Raw genomic sequence first — 24,842 nt, forward strand, 5'->3', positions numbered from 1 at the left:
AATGCTGGAGGTAAGGTAGGCGCCCTACTGGCCAAAAAAGACTTTGTTACTGCAACCGGCATTGCCGGTGGCGGTAATGACGGCAAATCCCCATGAATGGGGATTTACACTGCTCCGCAGGCACCCATAATCCGGCACCCATAATCCGGCAGCAAGGCCACCTGACTGGGTCCGGTAAGTACCAGATGCGAGTATCCTGGCGACTCTACCGGCAGGATATTGGCATGGTCAGAATGAGGTCCAATGTCTGGTTGCACCTGGAATACATGTGTGTGTCTAAGGTTGATTTAGGGAGATTAAAGATTGGAGAATATTATTTTTCATCAACACTGCAGCGCGGCACACTTGGACACCTGCAGTACATTCATCCACCACATATGTTTTATACAGATGCCCATGTGTGCAAGGGCTGCTTATTTGGATATACCCGCCATATGCACCCATGCTGATGTGTGAAAGTATGATTACATCCTCATTGCACCCATTTTGTCTATTGTCAATCATCAAACCAGAAATGTGCTCACTGTGACATCATGCAGGAGCCACCGTCGTCAGTATCCAACCTGATTTATCACAAGAAGCAGTAGACACTGTCCAGGGTGATGAGCTCAGATCTATCTAAAGCCAAAGCCCATTTCACTCCAAGATGTGCCAACAAAGGAATATGCTTACTGAGAGGTATGGAAAGAGGGCCCTAGAAGACGCACTGTAGATGAAGTCATCTCGCAAGTTAAATAAGTGAACAGGTGTTGGAGTTCAAGCAGCACAGGTAAGGGATCAGTGGTGGAGTCATGATGTTCATCATACCCTGCATGTCAGATTTGAACATCCACCCCAAAGGTGGTCTGAATGCCTGCAGCAGGGAATCGTGCTGTATCTGATCCAAGGCATCAGGTGCAGGCAGCAACCACTCACACAATCCCACATTACAGGCATCACAGTACCACGCCCATTATGCCCGAAAAGCCGCACATCCTGCCCTACATTCCGCCCCCCTGACCCCCCCCTCCCGCAACGGGCCACAAAGGTGAAAGCGGCACACAAAGAGTAAAACATATAGAAATTCACAGTTTTTGTGTTACAGAGTAAAGAGGAGGCTTCCATTAAGGCTGTTGAGAAGGTTCAGAATTCAGAATATTTGTAGAAATGCGATGCATATCATCTAATAAGGTGTATTTTGGATGCATATATATATATATATAAATATATATCAATAGCAAGTGTATTTACGAAAACCTGTTCCATGAAACATTAAACATCAAATAAAAATAAAATACAATAAAAGACATGGCAATATGAACTTCTAGTAAAATGTATTTTAATAAATATGAAAAAAGCACTAAACTGATCAGCTGCAGCAAGTCCACGAACTATTTCCGATTTTAACTGCCTCTCGTCAAAAAGAAAGAAAAGACCAGCCAGTGAATGGTGTAGTAGTCTGCAGCAGACAATAAAAACAGGCAAGCATTGTTTAAAATTCATAGGTTTAAGAACAGCTAATAAAAGCGCATGCATGGTTCGCTATATGGCGGACAAAGAAACACAGATGCGACAACTCTTCTTTGCCCGTTGTGAAAAATGGGCAGTTACTAGTACTCTCCTTAATCCATTTGGCTGTCACACCTCTTAGCTAAAGTAAATTGAATTGCGCGTGTATGATCAAAATTCTATCATGTTTATACGTGGGCTATAATAAGTAACCGGGAATATGACCATACATAAGAAATACATGCCTTCTGTTGGAAATTGTATCTAGTTATTTTCCTCTCTACTGATTGTACTTCTTCTTAACATATTTTCTTTAAAAAATGTTGTTGTGTGTATTAATCGCAGATGCATCCCAGCAGTACATATTTGTGTTAATGTTACTTAGGAGGTATTAATATACATTAACCAAGGTATTTTCATACAATTATTCTCAGCATATATATTTAGAAAGACCATTTTACTCATTGGTGCAAACTCTCAGCCAGAGAAGGATAGGGTCTAACTGTAAAACATAAGCTAAAAAGAAACTAAATAAGGGATATTTAACTCCATATGTATGGCATAGTAAGGTGTCAACTGAGAAAGGCCTAAGATCTTTTTCAAAAATGTATTTCTCAAGGTGCCCAATAGAGCATTACCAGCAAATCCCCAGATCGCAGTGCCATATCTAACCACTGCTCTAGCTTTTATTGTATATATTTTTAGTAGAATCTTAATTGCTGGGCTTCATAACTTTTTTAAAGTGGTCAGTGCCACCTAGAGATTGCGCCATCTTGGCTTCTGATTCTGTAATATGGTTATCCCATTTAAAATGTGAGGCAAATGTAACAGCCAGATAATCAGGAGTGTACCATAGGTAGTTGTCTATCCATGACCCCAAAACCAATATTCCTGTAAGTGCTGCATGCCCAGGAAGGGTAACAGATCATTGTGACTGATTTCTATACATTTAGAGTGAGCTCAAGCTCTTGCATGAAATCTACGTAAGCATCAGTTAAACATTGCTAGACCCTAGGTGTTCATGCAAACAGAACAGCATTGTCTGCATATCCAAGGACCGCTATAGATTTTTGTGCAAGTGAAATACATCACCCGTGCATGTGGTTAGAACATAAATATACAGTGAGAAGAGAGAGGGGCTAGGGAACATACCTTGCCTCACTCTGCTTTTAACAGGGAACCAAGAGGTACAATTTCCCAAAGTCCCCGAATGAACACAAGCTTCATTGTCCTGCTATAATTTAGCCAGTAGCACAACTAATTCCATTGGGCAATTCATGAACCTCAGCAACTGCCGTAGCTTAGATCGATGACATTGTCAAAGGCAGTGCTGAGGTTAATGAATTCAAGGTAGATCTTTTAATTTTTTTAGATATAAACAATTTGAAACAATAAGGTAAAAATTCAAAATTCTAATCACGAGTTGCAAGTCCTTCTCTGAAACCAAATTGTATTTCACTTAAAATATTACCTTTGTCACACCACTCCTAGAGGCGAGCCACAACTAGCCTTCCAATTTTTTTTTATTGGGCATCATGCAGAGATTTGGGCCTAAATTGATGGAGACTCTCTTTCGCCTTTTTTAAAGATCGGAAATATAATATCTTGATTCAAGGATTTGGAGAAAGTGCTCAGTGCAATCATATGATTAACACTAATTAACAAAAAGGGTGACAACATTTCTTCTACTAATTTGAAAAGGTCTACAGTTATAGCATCAAGGGCAGGGCTATTTTCCTTTGGCCAGCTTTTGTAGGGCTGAAATTCCTTCTGCAGAACTAAATCAAGAGATACATCTTGACTCAATAGGTCCCTTGTTTTTATGTCATTATAATCCATCTTGTGATTTCCATATAAGACAGAGAAGCAGTTAACATACTTGGTGTCTGGTATATTATTAGATGACTGATGGGTCGTTATCGTAAAAAGTGATCCTTCATTGACAAGATCCATAGAAGCTCTGGAGTTAGTCTTGCCTGCAGATTGTAAAAGCTTGTTCCAAGTTTTACCTTGGAGTTCCAATTTGCGGTCACTAATTGCCTTTTTATATCTAGCCCTGGCATTCATGATTTCTGCTCAAACAGTGTCATCAACTTCAAGGCTCTTAATAAGGCTAATTTAGCAGGTTTACACCCAGTATTAAACTATCCTGCTGGATGAGGTGTCTTAAGATGCCCAATAGGTTTTAAAAACGTTTGTGGTGAATTTCGAAATAAGCAGCTAAAGCTGCTGTTGGGCAGATATTTCTAAGGTGTTATTTATAAGTTGAGAATGTGTTCCAATTATCATCTCATTAAAGTTATCAGATACATGAGGTTCTCATCTGATTATTTTCTTATTTGTGCTCAAGACAGTATTATGCACATACTGGCTGTTGTTTCGAGAGTTTCCTTGATGCTTCCATTTAAGCTTTAAAGCAACAGGCTGTTGATCACTCAACACATCTTGAACAACTGTAAAGTCAAAAATAGAATTCCATTTCTGGACAGTTACACAAAAGTAGTCTATGACTGACTTTCCTTGGTGACCACTGAAGGTGTCATTTCATGGATTGTGACTAGGGAGTCTTCCATTAACTGGTCTCACTCCCCATTCAAATAGCCAGGAATGTTGTTTTAAACCTCTAGCACACATTTTGGGTTCGATCATGTGAGGCGGAACAATATTATTTGACAATTCCATTTTAGGATCAAAGAGGTTCATAGCTGGTCCATTACCAAATTTGAGATTAAAATCACCTCCTAAAGCAATCCAAGGAATACCATCTTCATTAGATTCCAACAACGCATTTATCATAGCTTTCAAATCATTAAGGCAACAATCTTAATGATCATTTTTTATACAATTATACAAATTCACCACATACAGTATAAAATATTGCTGATGCCCACATAGTTTAATAAGCTGCACGTTACCAGAGTTAGTTGGAAGATTAATAATGATTGCCGGAAATGCTGCTTTAACAAGCACCACCAAAGCATGCATTGGTTGAACTTTACCCTTTTTCGTTGCCTTAACTTGAAACACAGAATAGCCATTAGTAGATAATTCTGAACAGGCCCATGTTTCCTAGAACCAAATAATATCAGCTGTCTGTAAAATTGCTACTAGAGGGGTTCCATCAGCTTTATCTTACACCCAGCAATATTCCAGGATGTTATAGCAAAAGAAGATACACATGCATCATCCAAACGCATTGGGAGATTTATACAAGTGGACAGGGGTAATTGATCTATTATCTGTGAGCTTAATTGTAAGTCTATTTCCTCAAGACCGGATAAGACTTCAAAGCGATTCATGCTAATAACCACCACTCCAGGCACTCTGGATGATATTACTTTGTTGCTACATTGCATTGGAGCACTCAAGGTGGGAACCTGCTCTCAGATATTGTTAAAGCCTCTCTATGCATTATTATTCTAGACTCTATGTTGTTTCAAAATCAGAGTCAACTAAAGGTTTGTAAAAGTAAGAGCTTAGTGAAAGCTTAGTCTTCCTGTTAAAAGATTCAGAAGCAAGGTTTGAATTTAAATGTATCTATATTTATAAAAGTGAACATTTGTGGATTTGTTTGTGTCTTGGCAAAGCATTGTTCCTTATACAATTCTGAACCTTTTTCACCAATGTGCACCAAATGTTGTATAGTTACCTGTTAGGACCCTGAGGATATTACTGGCTACATGATATTTGGAAGCCCCACCCCTTTCCCTGGAATTCAGCAAAACTCTAAATTTGTTTGTGGGTTTGTGGCTTGGCAAAGCCTTGTTCCTTATACAATTCCATACTGTTTCACCAATCGCACATTACTGGCTACATGACATTTGGACACCCCACACCTTTCCCGGAATTTCAGCACCTTCCCACATAATATGGTTGCCTGAAATCTACGAAACATCAATGTTGTCATAGAAGGACCAGTCCTCAACCCCAGAGTACATGGTTTCTGGGACATGTTTACTAAAATGCACGCAAAGAACTGCACCACGCCAGGGTGAGGCAACAGGTGGGGAGGCAGCACAGTAGGTCCCAGTATGCAGCAGCACACCAACTTTTGCCTCACCCCAACGTCTGGTCCGGGATATGTCAGCCAGCCACACATGCCCATTCCCATTGCAGTTTACTTCAGAGTGAAAAGCACATCAAGCAATGAGCAAATCGGAACTTCGTCCTACAGGATCATTGATTTTCAACAATTGATGGAAGTGTTGTTATGTCTATCCACAGAACCCGTTTAGAGAACGGGTTATATATCGCTATATCGATGACTTGTTTATTATTTGGAAAGGAGGTGATGCAGAATGTCTCCGTTGTGTAGTGAACACAAACTGAGCACGACAAGTCCTCTTTTTATTGAAGGGGGCTTTTTTTGTAGAAGGACCTCAACAACTCATAAACACACAGATTCCAAAAAAGCTACCCAGTTGTTACACTTTTAGCTAGAGACAACAGTACATTACATAAAGGTGTTGTTACCAAACTTATAATTAAATTAAAAGGATGGTGAAGGGTCACTAATATATCAAAAAACAATGAATTAATAGATTTCCATTAAAAAAGACATATACAGCTACATCAGAACTCACAAAATACAAGTTGTTAAAAAAAAAGCCACACAAACACAACAAAAAGCTATCTAATTCGCCATCTGACAGTCTCATATTCTCTATTGGGATCACAGTTATTATAATAATCAGAGAGGATGTTAGTAACCTTTTGTGAGTGACCTTTATCCACAATTAAATAACATATGTATGAACAAAGCTCTAATAGAACATGTGTCGGCAGCTACACATATGTATGAACAAAGCTCTAATAGAACATGTGTCGGCAGCTACGTATCTTTCTGGCCTTCTATCCAGACCTGTAGTGATTCATTCTTTCTTTTGGATTCAATCAAGGCTGTCTTCGGGACCCTTGAACACACTGTTTGAAGTGTAAAATGGACATGTCTTAGATTCTTCAATGAAATAGAATCAAAGGGCACATCTAAAAACAAACAAATACATAGTATTTATAATTAATTTATGGCAATATTATTACCACCTTTACCACGTCTATTCTTCTAGCATTTTGTGTTTTACATTTACAACTAAATCTTATTCAAATCAATCAAGCCCAATTCATTCAGCTCATTTTTTTACTTGCTTTGATTTAAGATTGTCGAAAATTCCTCTCAATCCCATATTCAGGGTTTTTTCATTCATCCATCTTAGAATCTTAAGTGGGTTAACTTAAATACATATACATTTCATGTATGTGGATTGTTGTCTTTTAGAGTAGGACTATATTCACTTGTTGATCTACATTACATCTTTTACTATTTATTTGACACAATACTGGGCTCGCATATAGCTCTGGCCATATTGGTAAAGGAACGTTTTCACATTTTACTTAAACACATGCTCCTTCTTTATTTTTCTGCAGGTAATAGTCAAGGCATCTTTATATTGCACAGTCGTCACATAACAACTACTTATGTGCTAAACTCACTTTACCTTGTAAATACGTCTGTGAAATGCAGGAACTCATTATTTCTACCCATTTTGTCAGGAATAAGGGCTGGAACAGGAGTGGAGTGCTCAAATTTTGCGTAAAAAGCATAAGGAGCTGGGGAAAGACTGAACAACTACATTTCCCAGCAGCACTTGGGAATCATGTAGTTTCTAGCCGCACATGGGTTGCCAGCTGACTCTGATTAAGGACAGTTTATTAGCAGGCAACGGCGCGAGGCAGGTGTGGCTTATTGGTACTATGGAGCGGTTGGTGTCGGAGCAGGCAGGAGAGGTCTGCACGCTTCTCTGCATGCTGGTTTGCTGACTTCCCTGAATGATTGTAGCTCGGGGGGGCGAGGATGCTCCCGGGACGCCGTATCGCAGTGCAATCTTCGTCTGGGAAGACCTGTGGGGCTGCCCTGGCTTCAGATAAGTACAGGAGGGATTCGAGGGAGGGTTTGTGCACCCTGAATTGTTATGTTAAACGTTCCGAGGACCCGACTCTGTTCTTGGTGTGCAGTGATTACAAAAAACCCTGCTAGTAAACATGAAGCGGGCACATTGCTAACAGTTACGCATTTATTGCTCACATGCAGAGTTAAGCAATCCACCACCCACAAGAGTATAGGAGCACAAAGACATGTGTGAATCAACTCAACGCCAACTATTGCTGCAAAGTAGTTATGGTTTATGACTGTTCTGTTTGTTCTGTATATGTTGCTTGAGCTTGTCCAAGGGGCCATGTGTTTTGTTTGTCATTTTGGGGAAGATTTCCATTTGTTTGTTTCATCACGTTTTTTGCAAAATGTGTTAATTCTGTGTGTTGTAATGGTTGAGCACACATATTACGGTGTGCTTAATCAGGTACAGGCAGGGAGCAGGTATATGGTTTATGTTTAGGTCAGGACTACTAGTTTTCTTGATAATTAAGTTGTAGGAAAAACGGTAAGCATATGTTTAGATAGGTTAGGGCTACTCCCTGGTGTTTCCTTAACCTCTATCCGGTGTTCCTAAATTCCCCTACCCTATAGACAACCTCTCCCTAACTCCTCTTCCCCCCACTGGCTGCCACGTGGTGACCTTTTTAATATCTATCAGGTGCCTGTGCCAACCACAGTGGGAGGGTTGAATTCTTTCGGCTTCTGTGGTTCGGGGGAGAGTGTCGATCTCTCTTCCCCTATATTGTGTGTCATTGACATAATAAGCCAGCCCCATATTGGGATACTCACGACAACCCAAGCCAAATGGAAGCGACTCCTCCGCCTTTGGCCGATGTGCTAAATGCCCTTCAAGTGATTCAGGTGGAATTAGCTCATGCTCGACAAGAATCCACTACTTTGAAAGAACAAGTACAGAGTTTGGTAGCCCAGCGTACCCCCTTGGATGGGGCCAGTGCGTCTACATCCATGGGAGCTTCTACAATTCAGAATCCCACAGTAATTGTTCAACCTCCCAGTAGTGTACCTTTAGAAGCTCCTGAAGGCTTTTCGAGAGATCCTAGAAATATATGATGTGTCTTACCCAATTTAGATTCCATTTTTTGTGTAAACCAACAGCTTTTGTGACAATTCAGGCCAGAAAGGCATTTGTGATATCATATTTGACAGGAGATGCTGCGGCATGGGCGATGCCGTTGGTTCAAAAAGATGATCCCTTGTTATATAATTGGGATGGAATTTTGGCAGAGTTCGTTGGCAGGCTGTTTGACAGGCGGGAAGTGTCATTGGCACAAGATAAGGAGTTGTTGGGTTTGAAGCAGGGATCACGGGATCTAGTAACATATGTGACACAGTTCAATAGATTGGTGATCGAGACAGAATGGCCAGTGGCAAAGAAAACAGTTTTATTTTATCAAGGGTTACGCGAGGAACTGAAGGATCCAATTGCTCAAGTAGAGCCGCAACCAGGGAATTGTGCTGCCATGATAGATCTAGCCTTAAGGTTGGACCATCGAATGAATGAGAGGAAGGGAGATAAGAAGAGACCAGAAGCAGCACCTTTCTTGAGATTAGACAGGAGTAGGTGAGGAAGGACTAGTGAGATGGAACCGATGCAGATTGGTAGTGTAAAAGGGCCATTGTCAGCAGCAAAACAAGAACAGCGTAAGGCTAACAATTTGTGTCCTTATTATGGGCAGGCAGGACACTTTATACGTACATGCCCTAATACTCCACAGAAAAGTGTGGGAGAGGAGCAATAAGGAAGTGGGTAAAGAGATGAGCCGGCCGTAGGGGGAACACAGGTGACAGGCCCGAATGAATCAAGGTTCTCCAGATGGGTGGCAAATACTGTAGGGAGTACGACTTCTCACTTATATATCTTGGTGACGTTATGTTCTGCCATGACTAAGCAGGTGATAATGGCAATGGTTGATTCAGGGGCTACGGGCAATTTTGTGGATATTACTCTGGCAGAACAGCTAGGATTGCCGTTGCAGGATAAACAGAGGGTGGAAGGAGTGGAGTCTGTAGATGGTTCACCCTTAGTGTCAGGGCCAATATGAAAACAAACTGAAACATTGGAGATGATATGCACATCAGGTCATAGGTAAGAAATTACTTTTGATTTGATAGCAGCACCTCAGTTTTGTCTGATTTTGGGGATGCCTTGGTTGGTACAACATAATCCCAGGATTGATTGGGAAAAGCAAATGGTTTTGTTTAAGGAGCAGAGATATCAGGATCACATGCTGCCAGAATTGGGACCAGCAGCTTTGTTGGCTGAAAAGGGACAAGTAGATCCGGTGGTGGAAGTAGTGGGATCAGGAATTCCCTCACAGTACATGGATTTTGCTAAAGTATTTGACAAGGGGGGAGCAGAACAATTACCTCCCCATCGACCATATGATTGTGTCATTGAATTGGAGGAGGGGCAAAGTTGCCTTGCAGCAGAATGTACGCTCTTACTGAAACAGAAAATAAGTACTTAAGAGAATATCTGGATGACATGCTTGCTAAGCGGTTTATTAGACATTCTACTTCCCAGGTCTTGTCGCCTTTATTTGTTGTTCCAAATAAGGAAGGGACATTACGAACATGCATTGATTACCACGCACTAAATAAGGTAACTGTAAAGAATAGATTTCCATTGCCTTTGATTTCAGTTCTACTAGATCAAGTAGGTCAGAAAAGGTCTATACTAAGTTAGATTTAAGAGGCGCATACCACCTAATATGAGTGAAAGAGGGGAATGAGTGGAAAACTGCATTCCGGACGAAGTTTGGTTTGTTTGAATATCTTGTCATGCCGTTCGGGTTATGCAATGCTCCAGCAGCATTTCAGTTTTTCATGCAGGAGGTATTGAGAGAGTTCAGTGATGTTTTTGCTATCATCTACATTGACGACATTTTGATTTATTCAGATTCTCCAAAGCAACATGTAAAACATGTGGGGGCAGTGCTGAAACATCTCCAGAAATACCAATTGTTTGTAAAATTGGAGAAGTGTGTGTTCCACGTGACGCAAGTTGAGTTTTTAGGATTTATACTGACCCCAACAGGTATTGTTATGGACCAAAAGAAAGTGCAGGCAGTAAGAGACTGACCTTCTTCACAGTGGATAAAAGACATCCAATCCTTTCTAGGGTTCTCCAATTTCTATCAGCGTTTCATCACCAATTTCTCAAAAATAGTCACTCCAATTACGCAACTACTTAGAAAGGCAGTGCGGTTTACTTGGAGCCGGAAGCAGAGAAAGCTTTTCAGGATTTGAAAGTCGCCTTCACTACAGCAACAGTGTTAAAACATCCCAAAATGGATAGAGCATTGCAGGTGGAAACTGATATTAGTAATGTTGCGGTAGGAGCCATATTTTGGGGTTGGGCCAAACCTGATTTGCATATGGTCTTTCCCCTTCTGTAATGGCTTGGCCGGTGAAGAACGGTGGTCTAGAGGGTTGCCCAGAGCATTGCCAGTGGTTAAGATTCATTCTAAAGCTTCCAGCCATCACCTCTTTGTTTTTGTTTTGTCAACATGAGTGGGACGGGTATGCCCAGACGTGGGTCCCGTGCCTGCTGGGCCTCGAGACCCAAGCTACTCCTCACTGATGAGCCCCAACAAGGGCGAAACATGTTTGGGGATGCTTGTGGTCTCGTGCAGAAGGGATGTGGCCTAGCAGTTCAGGCTGGACTGCCCCTTTTAGGGTTGGGCCAAACCTGATTTGCATATGGTCTTTCCCCTTCTGTAATGGCTTGGCAGGCGAAGAACGGTGGTATGGAGGGTTGCCCAGAGCATTGTCAGTGGTTAAGATTCATTCTAAACCTTCCAGCCATCACCTCTTTGTTTTTGCTTTGTCAACCCGAGTGGGACGGGTATGCCCAGACGTGGGTCCTCTGCTATCTGGGCCTAGAGACCCAAGCTACTCCTCACTGATGAGCCCCAACAAGGGCGAAACATGTTTGGGGATGCTTGTGGTCTCGTGCAGAAGGGATGTGGCCTAGCAGTTTGGGCTGGACTGCCCCTTATGGGTTTGGGCCAAACCTGATTTGCATATGGTCTTTCCCCTTCTGTAATGGCTTGGCAGGTGAAGAACGGTGGTCTGGAGGGTTTCCCAGAGCATTGCCAGTGGTTAAGATTAATTCGAAACCTTCCAGCCATCACCTCTTTGTTTTTGCTTTGTCAACCCGAGTGGAACGGGTATGCCCAGACGTGGGTCCCGTGCCTTCTGGGCCTAGAGACCCAAGCTACTCCTCACTGATGAGCCCCAACAAGGGCAAAACATGTTTGGGGATCCTTATGGTCTCCTGCAGAAGGGATGTGGCCTAGCAGTTCAAGCTGGACTGCCCCTTATAGGTAGAGCCAAACCTGATTTGCATATGGTCTTTCCCCTTCTGTAATGGCTTGGCAGGTGAAGAACGGTGGTCTGGAGGGTTGCCCAGAGCATTGCCAGTGGTTAAGATTCTTTCTAAAACTTCAAGCCATCACCTTTGTTTTTGCTTTGTCAACCCGAGTGGGACGGTTATTCCCAGATGTGCGTCCCGTGCCTGCTGGGACTAGAGACCCAAGCTACTCCTCACCGATGAGCCCCAACAAGGGCGAAACATGTTTGGGGATGCTTGTGGTCTCGTGCAGAAGGGATGTGGCCTAGCAGTTTGGGCTGGACTGCCCCTTTTGGGGTTGGGCCAAACCTGATTTGCATATGGTCTTTCCGCTTCGGTAATGGCTTGGCAGGCAAAGAACAGTGATCTGGAGGGTTTCCCAGAGCATTGCCAGTGGTTAAGATTCATTCTAAACCTTCCAGCCATCACCTCTTTGTTTTTTGCTTTGTCAACCCGAGTGGGACGGGTATACCCAGACGTGGGTCCCGTGCCTGCTGGGCCTAGAGACCCAAGCTACTCCTCACTGATGAGCCCCAACAAGGGCGAAACATTTTTGGGGATGCTTGTGGTCTCCTGCAGAAGGGATGCGGCCTAGCAGTTCGTGCTGGACTGCCCCTTATGGGGTTGAGTCAAACCTGATTTGCATATGGTCTTTCCCCTTCTGTAATGGCTTGGCAGGTGAAGAACGGTGGTCTGGAGGGTTTCCCAGAGCATTGCCAGTGGTTATGATTCATTCTAAACCTTCCAGCCATCACCTCTTTGTTTTTGCTTTATCAACACGAGTGGGAAGGGTATGCCCAGACGTGGGCCCCGTGCCTGCTGGGCCTAGAGACCCAAGCTACTCCTCACTGATGAGCCCCAACAAGGGCGAAACATGTTCGGGGATGCTTGTGGTCTTGTGCAGAGGGGATGTGGCCTAGCAGTTCAGGCTGGACTGCCCCTTTTGGGGTTGGGCCAAACCTGATTTCCATACGGTCTTTTGTATTTCTATTTTTGTATTTATTTTATTTATAACGCGCAACCCGTAGGCCCGGGGGCATCAGGGCGCAATTTGTAAGGTTACAGAAATGCATAGATACAGGAGTCACGATGCATGAATTTACAGAGGAATGACATTACATGATATGAACAGGACATTAAGTACACGTAAACAGTCAGCAGGTCAGAGAGAGTAAGACAGAGGCGCTGTGTGGGACTTAAGGCAGGTCGAAAAGCCAGGATCTGGTATTGGCTTTGAAAGTGTGAAAAGACTCTTCCGCTCTGATAGTAACAGGGAGAGAATTCCAGAGCTTGGACGCTAGGACGGGGAAGCTTGAACCTCCTGCTTTTTGCAGTTTAAATCTAGGGATTGCTAAGCAATGGGACTGGGCAGTTCTTAGTGGATGGTAGGTCGAGTGTCGCGACAATCGACTGCCGAGATAGATGGGGGCCTTGCTGGCCAGACATTTGTGCGTAATGGCGAGTGCTTTGAGTGAGATTCTTTGCTTGACAGGTAGCCACTTTAACTTTGATCTGGTTTCTGAGATATGGTGGTTACGAGGGATGTTTAAGGCGGCACGAATGGCATTGTGTTGGGTAGTTTGGAGTTTATTTAAGTTCTCTTGACTAGTGCCTAGGTAGAGAGCACTGCAGTAGTCAATTTTAGCCATGATGAGGGTTCTTGCTAGTGTGACACTGTTGGAGGTGGTAAGGAAAGGTCTGCAGGCTGCAAGGAGTTTGCATGTGTATGCTGACGCAGATCTGACAGCATTCGTTTGTCGGGTTAATGATAGCGCAGCGTCAAAGTAGAACCCTAATGTTTTAGTGTCTTTTGAAACTCGAATGCTATTGCCATCTATAGTGAAAGATTGGTATGCCGGTTCAAGTCTGCTCAGGCGTTGTGCAGTGCCCAAAATGAGAAGCTCCGTCTTATCATCGTTGAGGCATAGCTGGTGTTGGGCCATCCAGGCTTGTATAACCAGGTAGACATCATTAAGGACCTTGGTGTCAGCCAGATAATCACCAGTAATGGGGGGGTGTCATCCGCATAATTAGTGTAGGAGACACCCAGATAGTCAAGCACATCAAAGAGTGGTTTTGTGAAGATGTTATAGAGTGTGGTTGACACACAAGAGCCCTGAGGTACGCCGCAGTGAATTGGGGAAGGGTCGGCAGCTGCGGATGGGGCAAAGACTCTCATGGATCTGTTGCTCAAAAAGGATTTGATCCATGCTGCAGCAGAGGATGAGAAGTTGGCAGCGGTGTGGAGGTGCTTGCAAAGGATCTGGTGATTAACCAAATCAAAAGCGGCCGAGAGGTCGAGAAGTAATAGCATTGCTAGCTTACCCTGATCCTTTAGGACTTCGATTTGGGTTTTGAGGTCTATTAACGCAGTCTCCGTCCTGTGTCTGGGGCGGAATCCAGATTGTCGTAGACCTAGCATGTTATTGGATTCCAGTTAGTTTTGAATCTGAAGGTACGCAGCACGGTCTAGAATCTTAAGCAGAAATGATACTGTTGTGATGGGTCGGAAATTAGTAGGAATGCTTGGGTCGAGGGAAGGTTTTTTGAGCAAAGAGATCACCCAAGCATCCTTCAGGTTATCTGGGACAATACCAGTTTTGAATGACGAGTTAATGAAGGCAGTGATGAATGGGGCCAACTCATGCGCCGAGTCCTTGATAATAGGGGCTGGGCATAGATCACCTTGGCAGTTGGAGGGTTTAATTCTGAGAATTATGTTTTCTACCTCGACGACGGCGAGCGGTGAGAATGTAAATGGTGTGGTGTTAGTAGTGACTAGAGTGGGTGCCTTGGCAGGGGAGAGAGCACGGTTATCGCGCTTCAGGTTGTCCTGTTTATCTTTAATTTTCGTTTGTAGTGAGGACATTTTATTTAGTAAGGCTGCTTGGATGTTGGCACACCATTTGCTGTCTTTCAAGCAGGTGTCAGGGGGGGCGACTGGAGTTTCAAGCTCTTTTAAGATTTTGAAAAGTTCCTTAGTGTTCGAGTCAGCTTGCATAATGCGGTTGTTGAGGGATTCCTTTTTTGCAGTAATGATAGCATCTTTATCGGAGAGTGAGGCAAGAAGGAAACCATCTTTGTGCTCGTCAGAGGGATGGCTTTTCCATCTATTTTCAGCACAGCGTTTCGCTTTGCGGAGAGTTCTTAACTGTGGGGTGAACCATGAGTTAAGGTGAGCTTGTAATTTGGCCTTCCTAAGTTTGATAGGTGCTATGGAGTCAATAGCCATTAGCATAGTTTGGTTGTAGATGTCTGCTAAGGACGTAGGGTCAGGGCAGGTGTTGATGGCTGCATCAAGAGCTGGGAGTAGCAGCGGGAGGAGTTTCTCCTTAGTTATATCTTTTTTGCTTTTAGTCGGGAGTGCTGGGGCTATTGGAGTCGAGATGCTTGGGGATGCTTCAATGTTAAAGGTTATGACGTGGTGGTCAGACCATAAACAAGGGGTGTTGCTAAGAACCTTAATGTTGCAATTGGAGCCAGCTAACCAATCAAGTATTCTACCTTTGATATGGGTAGGTTCTTGGATGTACAAAGTGAGTATGTTCTCCACGTCAGTTGCCACAGGATCCTTTAGGTCTCCAAGACCTAAGTTAAGGTCGCCTAGGACGATAGTTTGTGATTTGTTTTTAGTATTGTCCAGAAGGAGGGTGGAGATTTCATTGGCAAAGGACAGTGCCGGACCCGGAGGTCTGTAAATGAGGTGCACAGTGGCCGTTTGATTGGGGGTGAGTGCTAATTTGACTGACAGCAGCTCAGCAGATGCCAGTTTGGCATCAGGTATCACTCTTAGGTCAAGCGCATTTTTGTGGATGAAGGCTACACCCCCACCTCTAGAGTGGGTAGTGGGGCGGTCACATCGTGTGATGCCGTAGTCAGGCGGTAGAGCCAGCGCTAGTAAGGGGCCAGAAGCAGCATGAAGCCAGGTTTTGGATATAGCTAGGAAGTCAAGGTCAGATGTGGTGATAAGGTCAGCTATGTCTAGTGCATGTGCAGTGAGGGATCTGGCGTTAATAAGGGCACCCTTAAACATGGGCAGTTTAACCTCTATAGTTGTGGATTTGCAAGTGGTAATGATAGGCGGTGAACCAAGTGGAGGTAGTAATGTTTGCTTCGAGACATTGTTACGGGAGTGACGTAGGCGAAATCTGGTGCCTAGTCCCTTATTTCTAAGAAGGAAGGGGCAAGGTTGGTTGGGTGTAGGTTTCTTAACGAAGTGTTCTAGCCAGAGTGCAGGGTCATTAAGGTATTGGTTGATCTGTCCTCCAGCAAAGGCTGCCGGGCTCATTCTGAGCGACACCATAAGTCGTAGGGAAGCTAGACTGAGAAAGGGATGATCAGGTTTAGGATGGAGTGGTAAGGTGGTTACCGTATGTAGCTGCGTGACTTGGGCAAGTCGTAAAGCTAGCGTGTAGTAAAGTGGAAGGAGAGCACTAATGTACATGATGGTCGTCCTAGTTACCTGCGTAGGAGGGAGAAAGCCCGGGGGCTACTGCAATCTAATGCATAAATAGGGGTCACCAGGATTCGATTTAGCAATGAAGGCAGAACGGCACACCAATCAAGTGCATAAGTAGGGACACCTAGATTCGATTATCAGTGAAAGGCAGAAAGGCACATCAATCTAATGCATAAATAGGGGTCACCTAGATTAAAGTTTAGTAATGGAGGCAGAAAGGCCTAGGCATAAGGTGCAACACACTTCAAATGCGGTCAGGAGGTGACCATAAGGTACAGCACATATGTAGTCAAGGAGTGACCATAAGGTACAACACATTTCAAATGCGGTCAGGAGGCGACCAAAAGGTATAATGCAACTCACAGGCACTTTAGGTCTCACATTAACTAGAATGCATCAATGCAGCTGAGAATGGGGCTACATATTAAGAGAGCACACATATTGAGTGGCGTGCATCTGGGCACAGTTCAAAGTCATGCCTGGAGACAAGAGGTGGCACAGTAAATGCAGAATACGGCAATGGGAACAGAGGAGACACAGTGGGATCAAGCTTTGAATATCATGAAAGCTTACAGTGAGACATGTATTGAGGCACAGAGTCACAGGACAGACGGGATAACGTTCCAGTATGCTTGAAGGGTGCAGCTAAGATGTAGGTAAAGTTTGTTGGACATGCGCTTCGTAATAGCAGCGCTTACCTTGTTGCTGACAGGGAAGTGGGGCCAGGAAGCAGGGTGCTCGCCTGGTGTTCAAGAGGGGTAGGGCAGGTCCTGGAGCTCCTAATACTGCAATATTCGAGTGCTGGGCGATACGAGTCTAGCGACGGCTGGCGAACGGCTGGTGACAGGCTGAAGACAGGTTTCAGCCTTCTCTCGGTGGCCTTCCTGAGGGGGGCCGGCTTTCGCCTGCCGGCGGCTGATTGGGCACTTTCTAGCCCGGTTAGCCAATGGCAGGGGGTGAGCCTCCGGATGGGTGTAGAGAGGGGAAGATGGGTGCCTACTGCATCCCGGCGGCCATCTTGAAGCGGGCGTCCTCGTGCTTCAGTGGCTCAGGGCTTTCAATAATAATTTTCCCTTCTGTAATGGCTTGACAGGTGAAGAATGGTGGTCTGGAGCGTTGCCCAGAGCATTGCCAGTGGTTAAGATTCATTCTAAACCTTTCAACCATCACCTCTTTGTTTTTGCTTTGTCAACCCGAGTGGGACGGGTATTCCCAGACGTGGTCCCGTGCCTGCTGGGCCTAGAGACCCAAGCTACTCCTCACTGATGAGCCCCAACAAGGGCAAAACATGTTTGGGGATGCTTGTGGCCTCCTGCAGAAGGGATGTGGCGTAGCAGTTCGGGCTGGACTTCCCCTTTTGGGGTTGGGCCAAACCTAATTTGCATATGGTCTTTCCGCTTCTGTAATGGCTTGGCAGGCAAAGAACGGTGATCTGGAGGGTTTCCCAGAGCATTGGCAGTGGTTAAGATTCATTCTAAACCTTCCAGCCATCACCTCTTTGTTTTTGCTTTGTCAACCCGAGTGGGACGGGTATGCCCAGACGTGGGTCCCGTGCCTGCTGGGACTAGAGACCGAAACTACTGCTCACTGATGAGCCCCAACAAGGGCGAAACATGTTTGGGGATGCTTGTCTTCGCGTGCAGAAGGGATGTGGCCTAGCAGTTCGGGCTGGACTGCCCCTTTTGGGGTTGGGCCAAACCTGATTTGCATATGGTCTCTCTCCTTCTGTAATGGCTTGGCAGGTGAAGAACGGTAGTCTGGAGGGTTGCCCAGAGCATTGCCAGTGGTTAAGATTCATCTAAACCTTGCAGCCATCACCTCTTTGTTTTTGCTTTGTCAACCCGAGTGGGACGGTATGCCCAGACGTGGGTCCCGTGCCTGCTGGGTCTAGAGACCCAAGCTACTCCTCACTGATGAGCCTCAACAAGGGTGAAACATGTTTGGGGATGCTTGTCTTCACGTGCAGAAGGGATGTGGCCTAGCAGTTCGGGCTGGACTGCCTCTTTTGGGGTTGGGCCAAACCTGATTTGCATATGGTCTCTCCCCTTCTGTAATGGCTTGGCAGGTGAAGAACGGTGGTCTGGAGGGTTGCCCAGAGCACTGCCACTGGTTAAGATTCATTCTAAACCTTCCAGCCATCATCTCTTTGTTTTTGCTTTGTCAACCCGAGTGGGACGGGTATGCCCAGACGTGGGTCTCGTGCCTGCTGGGCCTAGAGACCCAAGCTACTCCTCACTGATGAGCCCCAACAAGGGCGAAATATGTTTGGGGATGCTTGTGGTCTCGTGCAGAAGGGATGTGGCCTAGGAGTTCGGGCTGGACTGCCCCTTTTGGGTTGGGCCAAACCTGATTTGCATATGGTCTTTACCCTTCTGTAATGGCTTGGCAGGCGAAGACCGGTGGTCTCGAGGGTTGCCCAGAGCATTGCCAGTGGTTAAGATTCATTCTAAACCTTCCAGCCATCACCTCTTTGTTTTTGCTTTGTCAACCCGAGTGGGACGGGTATGCCCAGACGTGGGTCCTGTGCCTGCTAGGCCTAGAGACCCAAGCTACTCCTCACTGATGTGCCCCAACAATGGCGAAACATGTTTGGGGATGCTTGTGGTCCCGTGCAGAAGGGATGTGGCCTAGCAGTTCGGGCTGGACTGCCCCTTTTGGGGTTGGGCCAAACCTGATTTGCCTGTGGTCTTTCCCCTTCTGTAATGGCTTGTCAGGTGAAGAATTATGGTCTGGAGGGTTGCCCAGAGCATTGCCAGTTGTTAAGATTCATTCTAAACCTTCCAGCCATCACCTCTTTGTTTTTGCTTTGTGAACCCGAGTGGGACGGGTATACCAAGACGTGGGTCCCGTGCCTGCTGGGCCTAGAGACCCAAGCTACTCCTCACTGATGTGCCCCAACAAGGGTGAAACATGTTTGGGGATGCTTGTGGTCTCGTGCAGAAGGGATGTGGCCTAACAGTTCGGGCTGGACTGCCCCTTTTGGGTTGGGCCAAACCTGATTTGCATATGGTCTTTCCCCTTCTGTAATGGCTTGGCAGGTGAAGAACAGTGGTCTGGGGGGGTTCCCAGAGCATTGCCAGTGGTTAAGATTCATTCTAAACCTTCCAGCCATCACCTCTTTGTTTTTGCTTTGTCATCCCTAGTGGGACGGGTATGCCCAGACGTGTGTACCATGCCTGCTGGGCCTAGAGACCGAAGCTACTGCTCACTGATGAGCCCCAACAAGGGCGAAACATGTTTGGGGATGCTTGTGGTCTCGTGCAGAAGGGATGTGGCCTAGCAGTTCGGGCTGGACTGCCCCTTTTAGGGTTGGGCCAAACCTGATTTGCATATGGTCTCTCCCCTTCTGTAAGGGCTTGGCAGGCGAAGAACGGTGGTTTGGAGGGTTGCCCAGAGCATTGCCAGTGGTTAAGATTCATTCTAAACCTTCCAGCCATCACCTCTTTGTTTTTGAGTAGCCTTCACTACAGCAACAGTGTTAAAACATCCCAAAACGAATAGAGCATTGCAGGTGGAGACTGGTACTAGTAATGTTGCGGTAGGAGCCATATTATCGCAGAAAGATGAGGAAGGAGTATGGCATCCAGTGGCGTTGTACTCTATTAAGTTATCTGGTTGTGAACAAAACTATGCTATCACCGATAAGGAGTTGTTGGCTATTCAATCAGCCTTCTTTGAGTGGAGGCATAACTTATTCGGAGCAAGGCATCAGGTGGTGGTGGTAGCTGAACACAAGAGTCTGCAGTATTTCAAGACCGCTCAGACACCTAGTCCTAGACAACTTTGCTGGTTCCAGTACTTTACTGTATTTTATTTAGTGGTGACATTCAGGCCTGGGAGTAAGAATGGGAAAGCAGATGCGTTGTCAAGGCAGCAACATTTAGACAACATAGTGGGTGAAGTAAAAGCAATCATTCCCCCGGAAAAGGTAATTGGGGCTATTACGAAACAATTAATTGAGCAAGTAAAGAAGGCCTTGCCACCCATGCAACTTCAGAAATGGCAGGACAGTCATCCAGCACGAACGGTGCGGGAGGGGCTGCCTTATCATCATGGCCGTTTGTATTTGCCAAACAAAAATTTACAGGATAAGGCTTTATACTGGTGCTATAAATCTCCTTTAGCAGGACATGAAGGTCAAAGTAAGATGCAAACAATGTTGGAGAAATATTTCTGGTGCTCTTAATTAAGACAGGATGTGGGGAAGTATTTGTTACAATGTGAGAATTGTGTGCGTAACAAGGCAGATCATGTTAAGAAAAGAGGTTTATTACAACTGTTACCAACTCCTGAGAAATCATCGACTCACATTTTGATGGATTTCATTACGGATCTTCCCCCAATAATCAGTTTGACACCATTTGGGTTGTGGTGGATTTTTTGTCTAAACAAGCCCATTTTTTCCTTGTGTGGGAATACCAGAGGTTGGCAAGTTAGCTGAGTTATTTCTCCAACAGGTGGTAAAATTGCATGGTTTACCAAAGAGTAATGTATCAGACAGAAGCCCGAAGTTTACTTCAAGATTTTGGCGTGCTTTCTGTCGGATGTTGGGAATCAACTGTGCTCTATCTACCAGTTATCACTCCCAAACAGATGGCCAGACTGAAAGGGTGAATCAAACACTTGAGCAATATTTGCAAGGCTATTTGGGGGATGGCAGAGACTCTTGGGTGCAGGCACTATGGTTGGCGTAATTTACGTATAATAACACCTCAGACACCTCTTTGGAAATGGCACCCAATGAATGTTTATATGGTCATGAACAGAACATGATACTGGAACACTTACCATAGATGGAACACATGCCGGTGTTACAGGAGCGCAAGCAGTTGCTTCTTCAAATCAGGCAGAGAGCACGTGCAAATTTGGAACAAACCAAAGAAGTATATAAGAAGCAGGTCAATTAGCACAGGCAGGAGAGTCCAAAGTATATCAAGTAGGGGACAGGGTTTGGTTGTCAACAAGGAATTTATCCTTAGTAGGGTAACTTAAATGAATGCCTCGGTTCATTGGCCCCTATGAAATAAACAAGTATGTGTCCACTGCAGCTATGAAATTGCGTTTTCCTAGTACTTTAACTATACATCTGGTATTGCATGTATCTTTGCTTAAACCCGCAGCTCCAGGGATGAATACCAAACGGCCTCCGGCTATTGTGAAAGAAGGTCAAATGGAATACGAAGTAAAATGCATTTTGGATGTCAAGATAAGACACCAGAAACTATGGTATTTGATTTAATGGGAAGGTTATGGTCCTGAGGATTGTTCTTGGGAACTGGCAGGAGCCGTGCATGCCCCCAAGTTCATCAAATAATTTCATTTGCGACATCTGTCAAAACCAGGTCCTGGGCAGAGCCCTGGGAGAGGAGGTAATGTCAGCAATAAGGGCTGGAACAGGAGTGGAGTGCTTAAATGTGCGTATTAAGGACAAGGAGTTGGGGAAAGACTAAAAGACTACATTTACCAGCAGCACTTGGGAATCGTGTAGTTTCGAGCCACACGTGCGTTGCCAGTTGACTCTGATTAAGGACAGCTTATTAGCAGGCAATGCCGTATGGCAGGTGTGGCTTATTGGTACTATGGAGCGGTTGGTGTCGGAGCAGGAGCGAGAGGTCTGCGCGCTTCCCTACATGCTGGTTTGCTGAGTTCCCTGATTGATTGCAGAGGGGCGAGGACGCTGCCGGGCTGCCTTATCGCAGTGCAATCTTTGTCCGGGAAGACCCGAGGGGCTGCCCGGACTTCAAATAAGTACAGGAGGGATTCGAGGGAGGGTTTGTGCACCCTGCATTGTTATTTTAAACGGTCCAAGGACCCGACTCTGTTCTTGGTGTGCAGTGATTACAAAAAACCCTGCTAGCAAACATGAAGCGGGCACATTGCTAACAGTTACGCATTCAGTGCTCACACACGGAGTTAAGCAATTCACCGCCCACGAGAGTATAGGAGCACAAAGACATGTGTGAATCAACTCAATGCCAACTAGTGCTGCAAACTAGTTATGGTTTATGACTGTTCTGTTTGTTCTGTACATGTTGCTTGAGCTTGCCCAAGGGGCCATGTGTTTTGTCTATCATTTTGGGGAAGATTCCCATTTGTTTGTTTCATCACGCTTTCTACAAAATGTGTTCATTCTGTGTGGGGTAATGGCCGAGTACACGTATTAAGGTGTGCTTAATCAGGTACAGGCAGTGAGCAGGTACATGGTTTATGTTTAGGTCAGGACTACTAGTTTTCTTGGTACTTAAGTTGTAGGAAAAAAAGGCATATGTTTAGATAGGTTAGGGTTTTTCCCTGGTGTTTCCCCTTCCCTATCCAACCTAGGTGTTCCCTTAACCTCTATCCGGTGTTCCTAAATTCCCCTACCCTATCCACAACCTCTCCCTAACTCCTCTTTCCCCAACTGGCTGCCACATGGTGACCTGTTTAATAGATATCAGGTGGCTGTGCCACCCACGGTGGGAGGGTCGAATTCATTCAGCTTCTGTGGTTTGGGGGAGAGTGTTGATCTCTCTTCCCCTATATTGTGTGTTATTGACACATGTAGTAGACCTACTTATTGTGTGGTTTGCTGTCTCAAAAATGTTTAGAAGCCACCTTGAAAGGCGGACAAAGTCCTGTTTAGATTTTTTTTTTTAACATCTATTCTAATTTAGTTGTATTTATAGACACATGACATACCTTTTAATAGGCGGCAGGATGGGGAGAAGTATCTAATTCTCGGCAAGACGGATGTTAAGCAGCCATCAGCATGTTCTGTTTCCGGGTTCGCCACGAGTCATGACAGTCTGGACTCTAATTGGAGTAGGATACTTCACAGCCTACAGGTTTAGAGAACATTTAGTCAATCCATATCGGGCTGATCTACCATAAAACAAGAGCATCACAGAAGGGGGCGCTTCTGCGCAACAAGATGGCCGCTTGAGTATAGAGCTCCTCTCTGGCATGAATCCTGATTAAATAATACCCTGCTTTCAGAACACTTGGAACTGCGAAAACCATCGGTATTGTCCCCGCGGCCCATCCTCGCCTTGCAGGCGAAAGAACGAATGAAAACGGACATTCTACACCAGAGAACTGAAATTGGTCTGTAGGTAGGAAACCCGAGCCGCCCCTTGGTTCCACAAGAATCCACGCGAGGGCTGCTGCTTCTGTAAGCATACGGCGCTGACGGGCGGCGGACGCGGAGTGGTGCTGTGCCCATACCCTGGGACATCCTGAGCTGCGACTCACTTTGGGTGGCTTGTGGTGTATGCACGGCTCGCGGAGTGGGAATTTCCCTCGGCACCCCCCCCGCATTCCAGAGCCCAAGACTCACCCGCTCTGCTCCGGAATACTCCCTCTGTATGCGCCGCGTGTGATGCGCTGCTGGAGACTGGGATGGCAGTGGCACTTCGCGGCACAGGGTAAAGTGATAATCACCGCCACAACATCGTTCGGCAGAGAACGTGAAACGGCACCTCCTCCGCCTTCCCGATCGAGCCGAAGGCCGGTCGATAGACAGCGGGGCACCTACGCAAGGCCCGGGGCCCGGCTACATAATGTAACATACCCCTGGCGTGGCCCGTGCAGCACGAAGCCAACAGCGATCCTGTGTCGGCTGGCCGGCGGGTGCGGGGGAGGGTCCCCATTCGTGGCAGTGAGGTGTGGGCGAACTCCAGGGACCGACACCAGAAAGGGAACACTCCTACGTGGCACGCTGCATCTAACTTCGTTGTTGAAGAGTAAAGGGGGAGAGCCTATTACCCTTGGCTCCTGGTCTCTGTCATCTGGATCCCCCGATGAGAAATAGTGGTCAGATATCCACAGGCAAATTTGAGCTTGCAGCAAAACCCCTGCTACCATCCTCCAGGAGGACCTGGCCCGATAATCCTGGTCGGAATCCATCGGGCCTGGAATAACTTTTTTCCTCAGTACTCCTGACTGAGTGCTGGCCTGCAACCCAAGTTTCGCAAACATCCCACAGCAGAACGCACAGATGGCGCAAGCCGTAGCCCTAGCCTGAAAGAACACAGCGCTGGAACGCGCACAAACATGGGAAGACACAGTCCATTCAGCATTCTGCTTGTGGCCCAACTCAGGTATATCCTTGACACAGACTCAGGCAAGCACTGTCGACTCCCCCTGAGTGCCCCTTACTCTGGTCCGGGCAGCTCTGACCCTGCTGCTGCCCCGCCATACCACAAAAATCCGCACCGTCTAACTTTGAAGAGCATAGACCAGCATTGCAATGTAACCGGCCTCCCAGACGCACTATTAACCGCCTGTGCCCCGGCCGGCTTCACATTCCTCCCGAACTATCTCCGACCTCACTTTGCCAAATATCCTTATCATACTAACTGGCACAAGCGACACAACCACTTTAACAATGCACGGAAAAAATGTGGTCAAAGGCAGAAAGACAGGGCCTATGGACTCCTTCACGAACTCACAGTCGCCCCCCCGAAAGCGCGATCCCGCCGACATCTGCCTCATCCTCAGCGACGGAAGACACGAAATTTGATCATCTGTTAAACACTGTACAAATGGGTTCCTGGCAATCAATGTCAAGCTTGATGACATTGTTTCAACAATAGGCTCCCTCAAAGCCC

Source organism: Ambystoma mexicanum, chromosome 10 (assembly GCF_040938575.1).
Source record: "Ambystoma mexicanum isolate Mex_15411 chromosome 10, UKY_AmexF1_1, whole genome shotgun sequence".
NCBI classification, from domain to species: Eukaryota; Metazoa; Chordata; class Amphibia; order Caudata; family Ambystomatidae; genus Ambystoma; species Ambystoma mexicanum.